A 14,402-nucleotide genomic window follows, 5' to 3' on the forward strand; every position below is an offset into this window, starting at 1 on the left:
TCTAAAAACTATAGCATAAGAGTTTTGACAATAGAGAGGTTTCCCTAACATATCAATTTTTGCTTTGTTCACTAAGATGATATCTCCACTACTTTCATAATGATAATAAAGTATTAGTTGAGCCCATATTACTATACATACACGTAATTTACATTTTGCTAGCTACACACTGTATATTAATGGGGTTGGATTGCCTCATTTATCTAAAAATTATAGCATAAAAGTTTTTTAAGAATAGAGAGATTTGTCTAACAAATCAATTTTTGCCTCGTTCATCAAAATGATATCTTCACTACTTTAGTAATCATAATAAAATGTAAATTGAGTCTATATTACTATATGTACACATGATTTTACATATTGCTAGCTACAAAGTATGTATTAATAAGATTGCATTGTCTCATTCATCTAAAAATCGCAGCATAAGAGCTTTTTGAAAATAGAGAGACTTTTGCAATATATTAGTTTTTATCTCATTCATCAAGATGATATCTCTACTACTTTCATAATAATAATAAAGTATAAATCAAGCCAACATTGCTTATGTACACATGATTTTACATATTGCTAGCTACAGACTATGTATTAATAGGAATGGGTTGCCTTATTCACCTAAAAATCATAGCATGAGAGCTTTTAGCTTTTTGAGAATAGAGAGATTTTTTTAATATATCGGTTTTCGATAATATCTCTACTACTTTCATAATGATGATAAAGTACAAGTTAAGCCGATATTGCTTTATGCATACATGATTTTATATATTGCTAGCTACAGATTGTATATTAATAGGGTTGGATTGCCTCATTCACCTAAAAACTATAACATAAGAGCTTTTTGAGAATAAAGAGTTTTTCCTAATATATCAGTTTTTGTCTCATTCACCAAGATGATATCTCCATTACTTTCATTATGATAATAAAGTATAAGTTGAGCCCAATTACTATATATAATTGTACATATTGCTAGTTATAGAGTGTGTATTAATAGGGTTGGGTTGCCTTGTTCACCTAAAAACCATAGCATAAAAGCTTTTTGAAAATAAATAGTTTTTCCTAACATATCAGTTTTTAAAGCAAATAACTTAATTATTGGAACTACAATTAAGACAATAATCAAAATATTAGTCTAAAATATATAGGCAAAAGCCTTGATGACTCTCAAAGTTCCATCAGATCTGTTAAACAATACATTGATAAATAACTCGAGCTCAGCTTGAAACTGAATAGGTTTTGCTTAGAACTTGGCATGTATAACCAAGCAAGCATGGTATTTCTTTTCTCAATAAGGATTGTATCTTTTGTGCAAAAGAAGGATTCCCCTTCCTTCAAGCGAATCTACTATTGACTGGTGGGTGATGCAACAATGCATTCATAACAATGAAGGTGTCCTTTCAACAAAATCTAAAGTTTTTAATGGAACGGTAGTAACTTTGAGGCCACCAAAATCTTAGCACCAATGCTTTATCCTAGCATCAATATATTAGAGTCAGCAAACTTATTTTTTAGTATTTCGTGCAGGAAATACTAAAACAAGGAGTAACTAAGAAAATGGAGTTCCAGAGAGGAAAAATAGCACTCGTTCTTTCAGATTTCCATTTAGTTTTAGCTTCAACCCAAAGGATGATGATATAATAATGTTTCATCTCTACCAAAAGATCAAAGGTCAGTCATTACCTTACAATGTATTCAACAATGTCAAGCTTTATGGTTATAGCTCGGGAGAACTAGATGGTTGTTGCTATATTTTTTTTTTTATTTAGAAATATAAAACAGCTTGATATTTAATGGTTTATGATGGGTTCCACATGGTTATGACATGTTTATCATGTCATTCTTCTATGTGAGATTTTATCTTCCATCAAAAAGATATATTTTTTATGGAATATCATAGTTCCATAGTTTCTAGGGTTTTCTTATTTTATTTATATGTATTACGTACTCACCAAAGAAGGATGAGATAGAGAAAAAAAGTAATAGATGTACGGCAGAACTTCCTTTTATATTCTTTTATTCTAACCCTGCTATATACTAAAGTTTGAACATTTTTTACTTTGCCAAATAATAGACCCCAGCGGTGCTATTATTTGCCATCATTATAGATACATATGTTATTAACTTTATTTTTTTTCCCTTTCTTGGAAATGATATCATTAACTTAGCACCACCATATATGGGTTTATTTGAAAAAGAATAAAGCTTGTTATAACTCACAGGTTATAATGAAAGCATAACGTTGTTATATGTATATGTATTCATAAATACATACATACATATGCATATATGTATGTGTGTGTGTGTCTATGTAGACGGATATATAAGCAATGAGAAGCATTATAAACTTTGGCATAAACTAGTCTAGATTCTAACAATGCTCCTCCAAATCATACTACTAGACTCTTTTTTTAGAAATTATATATACTACAAGAATCTTTGGTTTTCAATAAAGATAATGGTATTATTTTACTCCACAACTCCCCTTCGTTTTCTTCAGAGGAATACATATTTCTCCTTACTTGATTAAGGGCAATATTTCTTGCCCATTCTATCCTTTCATTCTGGGTTTTATTTTCTTAAGTGATGTTATTTTTTTGTCTTTAAATTGATAAATGTTGTTCTAAAAATCTTCAAAAGATAATATCTCTTCACTACGCAAATGTCCAAATGGGAACCGTCCAGCTCGCGTTGATGGGGTTGAATATTTTTTTTGATGTGAAATTAAGTGGGAGGTTGTGCACCACCCTTTTATTTCATATGAGGAAAACTATCGGCCGATTCAGTACAAAAACCTCAGATCTGAAAAAACCCCAAAAGACTCGACGACATAAGTTAGAAAAGGGTTCTAACTAGCTAGTGTCGATAGCAAGCAATGGAAATACAAATCTTCATGAGTGGGATCTTGCCACGATCTCCAATGATTGGAATGACCCAGACAAAGCACTAATTAGTACTAATACAGCCACTAAAACTCCTCTTAAGTAGTTACAGCTCTAGACAATATTGAGAAATAAAAAATTTGTCCAACATCTATCAAGACAACTTCAGCTGCTGATGGGGTTGAATATTGGAAAGCCATGCATCTAAAGAGAAAATCAACAGTGGAGATCAGCAAGTTGGAGTAAAAAAAAGACTTTTTGGTATGCTATAAAGGAAAGGTTAAAGAAACTGATGGTGTCTTCCTTCTACCAAAAAAAAAAGAAATTGATGGTGTAAAGGCTAACTGGACGATGCAAGAGTATATAAGCAAGCTCACAACTTGCAAGTCAACAAAGGTAACTGAATAATGATTTATTGTAAAGCTAGCTTGATAAGTATTTATTATTCTTTCTTATTATCTTTTGGACATATGTCTCTTTATAGCTAAATCCATACATTAAACATACCGATGAAGCTAACATTATTTATTTTTTCCTTCCCTTTTAGCTTGATGATAAACCTGATGAACTATAGAAAGTTTCTCAAGCTTTATCAGACATGCCAACAAAACCAGCTGCAAACAACAAACAAAGCTATGATACTTTTAGTCATGACTCCATGGTGGCTACAGTAATGTCATTATGGCATATCAATTAGCAGCAGCACTAAGTGAGCAAATAAATATTGGTATGTTACAACCAAGCATCAAGTGAGCAAATGATTAATTTTAATGCTATGGTACAACCATTAACAGTAGCACCAAGTGAGCAAATGGTTGATTTTAATGGACTGGTACAACCACTAGCAATGGCCTATGGTGAGCCAGTGGTTAATTTTGGTTGTAGCACAAGCAACGGAAATATCTCCAACTGAGCCTATGACTGACTTTAATGGTGTGACACAATCATTTGCAGGAGCACCAATCGAGCCAATGACTGGCTTCAATGAATGGCACAGCCCTTTGCAATGGAATCAAGTGTGTCAATAACCTATCACGATGGCGTGCCACCACTACTTGTGATAGTATGTGATGAGTCAATTGCTGATCTCAATGCAATGGGGCAACCATCACTGTGCAATTGCATCTCAAACATTCTAGTTCAGCAGCTGTAGATATTAGTGTTTATTGACAGAAATTTGATTGTAAATTTACGGACCTCTTATAATTGCTTAGATGAAGCAATATATTTCATACCTTGTTTCAGTTACATAGTTGAACTCTTCACTTTTCATGTTCACCTTTGTCAATTTCTTTTTGATGTAACAGCTTTGTCAATTTCATGCGTATGCTTTTGTTCTATTCTATTAAATTTACCATGAGGAGGCCACTAGTTTTATATTGTTGTCAAAGTGCCAAATTGAAACTTTATGGTAGTTTTAAGTTGAGAGAAGGGGGAAAAAAAAATCTGTACTGACAAAAGATTGTTTATTGGGCACTGTTATGGTATTTATGCAGGTAAGTTAACATATTAATATGGAAGTCAAGATTTGTGGGTGAGTAATTCATGGGCACATCTAGCCATTCAAGAAAAGAAAGCATATATGAGTATTATAAAAATTATAAGTTAGTTTTGATATAGTTATGAGCAAAGTCATAAAATTAATTCTAAACAAGAAAATAAAAATAAAAAGATGAAAGTGTAGGGATGGGTGTATATATGAGGGATCAAGTGTCAAAATTTAAAGAAGCCTAGATCACATCCCTTGAGATTGTTTACCATACAATCATACTGTTCATTTATATCTATCCTGGTGACTGTTAGAACCCACCTCTTTTATACTCATTGCTCCTTGATGAGATTTCCTAGGAACTTTATAGATCACTAAAAGACATTTTTCTAGACCCCTATAAGAAAAGTAATTTCTATGATAATTTTCCACCCAGAGAACGAAGACTTTAGTTTTGTTGATTTTCGGACCAGATCAATTTACCTCTTGGTTATGTTTTCACCACTAGATTCTACCTGTTGATCCATAATTTGCTTTTATTGGACCCATCTGTTTGTAGACCTATATCTGCCACTTAGTCAATACCTTTTTCTTGTTTGATGATAAAGCAGGTAGAAGACCACCTGGCTTTTATTTAAAAGAAATTGAATGAGATGATTACAAGAAGAAACTGCAGCTTCTTGAAAGAAGAAAAGATGTAGTTACAGTCCAAGGAGAAAAATATAGACAAAAGATGTACAGACACTTGGTTAATAACTTAATACTTATTATACCAATTTATGTATTATGGATTCTATAAACATAAGAAGTTCTGTTAAAACCTTCTATTTTTAAATACATTTCTTTTCTTAAAAGATTACAAAATATCCAATATCAATGGTGTTTTAATCATACATAATATGCTAATAATGCTCAAGCTAGAGAAATGAATTCTTCAAGGTACTTAGAAAAATAGCCAATATCTATATACCTAATCTAAGGAATAACACAATTGAAGAAAGAAAAAAGCAAATAAAACAATTTCAAACCATATTGGTTGATTTTTTATTCCCTGAATCCTCTTCAAATCATGTTTTAATAAAACAAGTCAAGGAAGAACTCATCAATGAAAAATATTATCTATATTTATCAATGCTTCAAGGTTCATGTTATGATCATCTTCATGGCAATACATAATAAGGATATAATGACCAACATCTACTAGTGGACCAGTGGTGGATCACCATGAGCAGCTTCATATCAATTGCTTCTCAGAAAATTGTAGTTTGACAAGACCTTGTAAGTTTTCTTACATTAGGGTTCTTTCTATATGGTTAAGACGCTTTGCAACAAACCAATGGTCTATATTTAATAAACAATCTCTTACCTATGCAATGGAGCTAGTTTAAACACAGCTAATCCTGCAAGATTTTGAATAGATCTCTACAAGAATTGCCAGTCCATCGTCCTCAGCCAGGCCTATAGATTTATGCTTATTTCAAGTCATATTGTCTCTTTGTATTTATTCTAGAGAGTTTGTATTTATTCTCACATGCTTTATGTTTAGTCCAACAAAAGTTAATGTTTATCTTCCTTCTCTTGTTGTTTGTATTTATTATCATAGAGTTTGTGTTATCATATAAAGTTTTTGAGTTTGTGTTTATTCTGGGATAGTTTGTATTTATCCTGGCATGATCACATGTAAGACAGAGCGCAACTCCCTATATTTGTATTTATCATGGACCTATTTATCTTTACTCTACAGAATTTATATTTATTTCCATGAGATTTAATTTATTTCATCAGAAGTTAGTGTTTATCCTCCTTGCTTGTTGCTTACTATGGGGGGACCATTGGATAACCTAAATTTTAATGACCAAATTTGTGTTTATTTTGGATGGTTTGTTTTTATTGTCACAAAATTTGTGTTTATTAAATGAAGTTTCTGTTTGTTGTATGGAGTTTGTGTATATTTTGGGATAGTTTATGTTTATCCTAGCATGATTCCACACAAGACAAAGAGCAATTCCCTATGTTTGTGTTTATCTTGGGCCTGCTTGTATTTACTCTTAAGAATTTGAATTTATTTCTATATACTTTACCTTTATTCCATTAGAAATTAGTATTTATCCTACTCTATTGTTGTTTATCATAGAGGGACCCTTGGAGAGTTTTTGTTTATTCTGAAAAATAGAGTTTAACATGGGTCAATCTATGCTTCATCTATCGCAAAGAATAAATCTCTAAAGTTTACAAGCATTAATGTAACATAAAATGTACAAACCAAACAGAACAAATCATATCACTGTATAGAAGTAATACATTCATTCATAACTACATACAACCATATATCTTTATATCTCAACGACTGAACACATCATGTTCATCACTTACATATAACATCTATCCAAGTCAAAATAGTACCTATTATAACAAAATTATAAGCATATGATCCAAAACACTAGTGAACCTACACGATCATCGAATTGCCCTTCCTTAGATGAATTGTCGTTGATATAAGCTTCAAAATCATCTCTCTACATAAAGTACAACCACTCAATAAGTCATAAGAAAAGGATTCTATTAAAACATAACACAAACTAATTAATTAAAAAGATATAGCCATTCCAACGATCGGTAAGACAGAGAGAGGAAAGAGATATCTCGGATGGATGGTTCTAGCGTGAGAGAGTGATAATCAGGAGAGAGGGAGAGAGAATAAGAAAACAGGCCATGATTCCGACGAGAGAGAGAGGGAGGGAGAGAATGAGAGGAGTTTGTGTCGACGAGAAAAAGGAGGAGAGACAATGAGAGGTGTTTGCACCAACAAGAGAGAGAGGATAGAGAAAATGAGAAGAGTTTGCACCGATACGAGAGAGAGAATGAGAGGTATCTGTGCAGATGAAAGAGAGAATAACAAATGTTTACACCAGCGAAAGAGAGAGGGAGAGTTTCTGTTGAGAGACAAGGAGAGAAGTTTCTGCCGGCGAGAGAAAGGGAGAGAAAGAATGTCTCATATTTTGCTAATAAAATAGAGGAAAGAATGCCATTTAAAAGAAAGCTCATCTCTTTCAAGTCCCATCTCAATTAACATATATTTTTTTTACTATTTTCAAATATCACCTCATCCAAACAAAAGATTTACAAGCTAGAGAGCTCATTCCTTTCGTATCCCATCTCTATTAACACATATTTTTAAATTATTTTCAAATGAGACATCATCTAAATAAAGACCAATACAATCTCCTTATAAATGAGCGTATTCTTTTTTTAAACAAAATCACATTAGCCAAACGGTCATAGGAGCCCCTCAGTCGACTAAAATTGAGTGCATTAAGACTCATGCTGATCCAAGGGCTGAGAAGTCGACCGAATTTGATCTCAAATCCAATCGACCTAAGCCCAATCTATCTCATATAAAATAAGATGTAGCACTCATACAAATCTAATATAAATAAAGCCGAAAAGATCAAAAAAAAAATCTTGAAAGGACACCAGCAAAACTATGGCATCAGTCCAAAAGGCCCCCTCTTGCATGCCCAGCTAGAAACTAGCGACCCAATCCACCTCCATACTCTATGCACCTCTCTCTCTCTCTCTCTCTCTCTCTCTCTCTCTCTCTCTCTCTCTCTATATATATATATATACACACATTTTGGAAGGTAGGCCGGATACTTAATGACTATTGGAGAACCAAGGCTGGGCTAGCAGGGCTTGCACACACATGAAGGGAATTGATACTGACACTAGGCCCGCCAGTACGCAATCCGGCCCAGTCAATACATAGGTCTACCGGTGAACAGAGAGTAGCATTCAACTACTACAATAAATTTGTCACCAACTGAAGCAGTGAACTATTTTGTTCACGGATGATCATCTGCAACACAAAGAATTATTTTTCTGGAAGAACATACAGGAGAAAGGTCCAGGTATCAAAATTCAAATATATTCCAGGCCTTCTTAGAACCATATCACAAGAAAACTAATCCCCAGACTCATAATCCACAGTCATATATATATATATTTGTAAGGATCCTCTTTTCATGTTAACATGGCAAAATTGCCTCCACAAAACATAGAAAAATTGACAAAATCAACAATCATCCCCCTTGAAAGACAGATCGATGAAATAGCTAACTGAAAGATAAATAGGTGTTGGAAACAAAAAAGGAACAAAAGTGGGAACCACTTCATCTGTCACAAATTCCAAGCATTTTATTGGAGAAATAAAACAAGGTTCAAGATCGTTTACATGGATTACATGGATAAGATACAACACTAGGTATCACATTCCAAGTTATTAACTTTTGGTCCATTCACTATAATTTGGTCCATTCACTATACAAGAAAAAAATGGGCACAGGATGGTCTAGGTCAAGTGATTTTTAATAAGTTATGGTAGCAAGGACTAGTTGGTAAAGAAATAGAGATCTCAGCATCTATCAAAGAGGTATCAGGTCTCTTACCAAAAAAACAGAGGTGGGTCAGAATGCAAACTGTTGGGCTATGACAACTAAAGCTTATGGCATAAAAGTTAATCAGCATAAAACCAATGATATACCACCATACTCGAACAAATTAAATTTAATTATTCATCCATGGTGAAATGATGCTTCATAAAAACAAGCTTAAGGTCACTGCAATCACACTCATAAAGTCTATCCTCAATGACATCCAATATCCCCGAAATTCTCTCTTTATATTAAACCACCATAGGACATATTCTAGGAGAATAGCTTAAAAGGTTCAGGTCCACCCAGAGTCATGAAACACCAATAGGCAAATAACTGTAACATACCTATGAAGCCACTAAGCAACTAGAAGTGTAGAATATGCTACAACATTCTCAAACTCTTCCTCTATTCTTTAAAGACATCTTATCCCACTATACTGGCTGTTAATAAGTATCATAGCTAAAGTTTCAGCGATCAAAGATGCTAATATCACAGCTGATAATGGTCAAGTACGAATTTGTTAGTCAAGTCATCAGTTATAGTCACTTTCAGATGATTGATTCATTAGAATCAACTTCAGCCACTTCAACGATACCTTTGAAATTCTACTTTTGAACAAATCTTGAAAATTACTCTTGACAAAATCTTGATTGATTTCTTGTTTCACCAGGTTTTAAATGGAAAATCGTGTAATAGTGCATCAGAGTAAATCCTATTTCTACATGTTGTTTCAAATCAGCCAAATTTAAAAATATGATATGTTTCATTAGTAAGATCTTGTTAAGAACACATATTCATCATTTTTAATAAATCAGTAGGTTAACTTTCAAAGCATTAGATGCTTCATTTGAGAAGCTTGTTGTTGCAGATTCTTTCCCCCATTGCCCACATCTAACAGTCTCATCCATCCTGAACCATCATGAGATAAGGACTTCCTCTATATTTTCATGTCCTTACCAGACAATCCTTACAAAGCGATATAATAAACTAGTACCCAAAACACATGGAAAATCATGACCTTCATTTGCTCATTGCTCCAGCAGCAATTAGGCAAGGCTGTTTGGCAATCACTATCGTGTTAATCCACAAGTCACTTATATGGAATAACTGTGAGAAATATCAGAATCAACTTCCAGATTCTGAGTTAGAAACAACATCAACCATTCTAATGTAAAGTAGGTGAAGATATGACTACTTTATCTCAGAATATATCCAATTAGATCCACCCACAGATGTATTTAAATGCCCAGGTTTCATGTAAAAAAAGCATTGGAAAAAAGCAAAAACTACATAAGCATATTATTCTTGTCAGAAGTTGGATCATAAATTACTTTTCCACAACAAAATGCCCAAAATTGCCACACAAATAGCAGTTTAAACACAACATATATGAAGAGCATTCAAAGTTCCAATGTTGCCGGCCAAGGAAACAAAAAGCTACATGACCACTCCATCTTCTAACATAAAAGGCACAGGCTTTGCTTACCCAAATATTGTTAACAAGAGAAATGGCAGAATTCTATAAATAAACTACCTGTCAAAATACCCATGCTATGTTCTCCAAAAATATTTAATTCTTTTTCTGAGGTTTCGAGGGGATTTTTCCATAAGCCCTGAGCCTTGACTAGGACAGTTTCAATTCAGCCAGCCTGCGTCTTCTTCTGCTACGCCTAGACAGTTGATTAGAGTCCTTTACCGTACTGATGCAATTTAAATTTTTTTTTACCAGTTTAATATAGATTCCAACTTATTTACAAGAATGATGCAAAAGTTATAAAACGACATTTCAAATGACGTTTTTCTTGAAAAACGCCATTTGAAATGGTATTTCTTTGATCCAAATCAGCATCTACGTGAAATCCAGCCATAAAAAAAAAATAAAAGCGCCATTGTGAATGGCGTTTTTAGAAACGCCATTTTCACTGACGTTTCTTCTAAAAAAATGCCATTTTGAATGACATTTTTAGAAATGCCATTCAAAATAGCATTTATATGTTTTTATATATAAAAAAAAAACTTAACGTCCCCTTTCCAATCCTTCTTCTCCGACGACGCCCCCTCTCCGATCCGTTCCAATAAGCTGCCGCCCCCCTCCCCCTCTTCTTCCTCTCCCCCCCTGGCCGGCTGCCCCCTCCTCCCCCCATCCGACACGCCCCTCCCCCCATCCAGCTGCCCCCTCTCCCCCCGGTCCAACGCACCCTCCCCCTCCCATCCGAAAGTAAAGAGAGAAGGAAGAGGAAGAGGGGTGCGATGCGGGTGGGGGGGCATCGGAAGGGAGGGGGAGCGGGCGTCGGATGGGTAGCCGGCCAGGCAGAGGGAGAGAGAAGAGAGGGCCAGTGGGGGGGAGAGGGGGGTGTCAGATGGGGAGAGGAGGGGGCAGCCGGTGCGAGGGGGGATGTCAAATGGCGAGAGGAGGGGACAGCCGGTCGGGGGAGGGAGGTGCGGGGGGGGCCAACCGATGGGCGGCGGGGGTGGGCTGTCGGATGAGGGGAGAAGGGGGCGGGGGAAAGAAGAGGGGAAGAGGGGCGGGGGGAAGAAGAGGGGGAGAGGGGCGGTGGCTTACCGAAACGGATCGGAGAGGGGACGTCGTCGGAGAAGAAGGATCGGGAAGGAGACGTTGAGGTTTATATATATATATATATATATATATATATATATATAAACATATAAACGCCGTTTTGAATGGCGTTTCTAAAAATGCCATTCAAAATGATGTTTCTAAAAACACCATTCAAAATGATATTTTTTTAGAAGAAATACCATTCAAAATGACGTTTCCAAAAATGCCATTTATTTTGAATGACGTCATTCAATTACTTAGAAGTACATTTTGTGCAACAGCCCTTCCTATCTGATAGAAAAGGATCCCATGATCCTGAACCGATCTTACCTGGGATCGCAAATCCCAAGTTTGTCTATGAAGAGCTGATCTAATTGTATTAGTTTCTATAATTGATTTCTTCTGTGTAATACTAATTGATAGGGCCTCATTGATAAGTACTACAAGATCTCGTGCATTGGAACCCATGGTTATGGACCCGAATACGTTAGTATGGAACATTTTCTTTTCCAAGTGGAATCCCCTAGTATATGAAAGAATGAAAAAGTGCTTTCGTTGTTGTGGAATAAGAAGCTCACTTTTTTTTTTTCTGTGGCTGGATTTCACGTAGATGCTGACTTGGATCAAAGAAACGCTATTTCAAATGGCGTTTTCTCAAAAAAAACGTCATTTCAAATGGCGTTTTATAACTTTTGCATCATTCTTGTAAAAAAATTAGAATCTGCATTAAACTGATAAAAAAATTTTAAATTGCATCAGTACGGTAAAGGACATTCACCTTTTGCTTCTTCTGATTCTGTTTTCTATTTTTCCTTCCCTGTCTCTGTCGAACCCGTGCCTTCCTCGGTCCTCCGCTTCTTACCAGTCTTCTGGGCAGCATCTGTTCCTCCATGAAGAATCAAATCCTTCTTCAACTTCTGGTGATATGTCACCTTCCACTCCTCTCTATAAGGTGCTAATCTCTTCAAGGAAACATATGGGTTCAAATCCTTGTCATTGCCTATTAACATCTCTTCAGGGTGCAAGCCATATCTGTCAGCCGAAACTGATTTGTACTTGAACCGAGTCTTCAGGTCCCCAATTGTATCTTCATAATCCAGTTTATAATACTCCTCCAACTCCTTATCAAGCTCCACTTTCTCCTTAAGAGAGATTTTACTCTTTCGCTTCCTCTTAGCCTCCTTTCTCTGTGGCTCTTCTTCCTCCTCCTATTTCAAGAACCTCTCCCTTGCTGCCTCAAATCCCTCAGTAGATCCACCAACATCCCAAGCTTTAGGAAGCCCAAGCAATTCATCTTCCATATCAAAATCTGGCTTCTCCAAATCAGCCTCATCGTTGTTTTTAAAATTCCGGATTAGCATCCTCGGCATTGTAATAATCCACATCAAACATTTCCTTCATTTTCTTATCATACTCCTCTGGATCAAAATCTTCATCCAGATCATCCTCATCCAGCTTGCAAACACCATCCCCTTCAATCCCTGCAATTGCCCAAATCTTCTCAAGCTTCTCCTGGATCTCCTTCTTCTTCAGATTCTTCAGATGCTTCCGCTACTCCTTCCTCTCAAACTCAGCCTGTGCCATCCTCTCCTCCTTGCTCTTCCTCTGCAGCTTCCTACTGCTTGTCTTCTTCCTCAAAGACCCTTCAATAAACCTCGAGTGACCCAAAACACGGTCCGCCTCCCCTTCCTCATGCCGGAAATTGTACTCAGCCTCATACCTATCCTGCTTGTCGAGCTCATCCTCGTCCTCTGAAACATCAATGTCATCAAAAGATGGCTTTTTGTCCTTGTCTTTCTCTACCCACGACCTCTGGAGAAAATAGTTTTTCAGGAACAAATCATCCTCGTTCAATTCATCATCTTTCCCAAAGTAATCATCCAATCTCTTGTTGCACTCGTCGGCATCCTCATCCACCTCCTCCACCACCGTCACCTTCGCTTTAATGATATCGACATCATCGTCAGACCCAGCTTCAGCTTCCTCTTTCTCAGCTGCCTCCAAGAACGCCTTAAGACCCTCCTCCTGCTCCTCATTGTAGACCTTGGGGTTATTTCTCAGCGGCTTCTCGCCGAACTCCGGCCCTTCTTCGATCAAATGCTGGGCCATGACGTTTTTTAGCTACAAAGGTCTCTCCTTTTTCGCAGCTTTCGGCTTATTATCCTCTTCTTCCTCATCCTCTTCATCGGAGTAGATTTTTGTGTCCTTTTGGAGGATTCCAGGGTCATTCTTTCGAACCCTAACGAGGGTATCGAAGAACTGGAGGTCCCTCCTATCGGAGTCGATAGGATCATCGTCGTCGTCCGACGAGGAGGAGGATTCATCGAAGTCGTCGGAGTCGCCAGCAACGCCGTGCTTCTTGAGGTCCTCGTACCTCTGGAGGGCCTCCCGCTTCTTGTTGTGCTCCAGCCGCCGGGCGTACTGCTTGTCGACTTCGATCTTGGTGAGGTCGACGTCGTCAGCGCCCGGATCGCAGGCATCGAAGAGGTCGATCCCCATCGCTGTGTCGGAGATTTGGATCGAAATCGGAACCCTAGGGTTTGATCTTTTAACAATGTCTACGATCAAAATCGAGAGAGTTCGACACCCTAGCGTGGGATAGTGTAGGGTTCGAGGGTTTATGGCATGCGTTGTTGGTCTAGATGCGGGAAAATGAAGGCCTGACCTGTTTCTGCCTAGAGTGCAAATTAGACAATAATACTTCAAATATTTCATCATTAAAAAAATTAATTAATTTTTAATTCCATCCTAAACTCCAATTTAATTCATCCAACTTTTAAATTTATTCTATTTAGACCCTAGCTATAAATTTATTTAGCTGCTGTAACAAAATTAGTCTCAAAATATATATAAAGTACATATTTTGTAATATTTTATAATCTATATTACAAATTTGACTTGGTAGATCATCTAAGAGTGGAACATTATGAGCAAGAGTAATCTAGATTCAAAGAAGATAAATTTTTAATAGACACTAAAAATTTAGTATCCAGTCACCTATACTAAAAGAAAAGCCGGTGCGTTATGATGTTTTATCATCTTATTTT

The 14,402-nt window shown here is 36.3% G+C and overlaps 1 pseudogene; it reads right to left on the reverse strand.

The window, feature by feature from the left end:
• Positions 1-10,168: 10,168 nt before the first annotated feature.
• Positions 10,169-14,012, reverse strand: LOC140855530 (uncharacterized; annotated as a pseudogene).
• Between the last annotated feature and the right edge of the window lie 390 nt (positions 14,013-14,402).

Source organism: Elaeis guineensis, chromosome 2 (assembly GCF_000442705.2).
Source record: "Elaeis guineensis isolate ETL-2024a chromosome 2, EG11, whole genome shotgun sequence".
In the NCBI taxonomy this organism is placed as follows: domain Eukaryota; kingdom Viridiplantae; phylum Streptophyta; class Magnoliopsida; order Arecales; family Arecaceae; genus Elaeis; species Elaeis guineensis.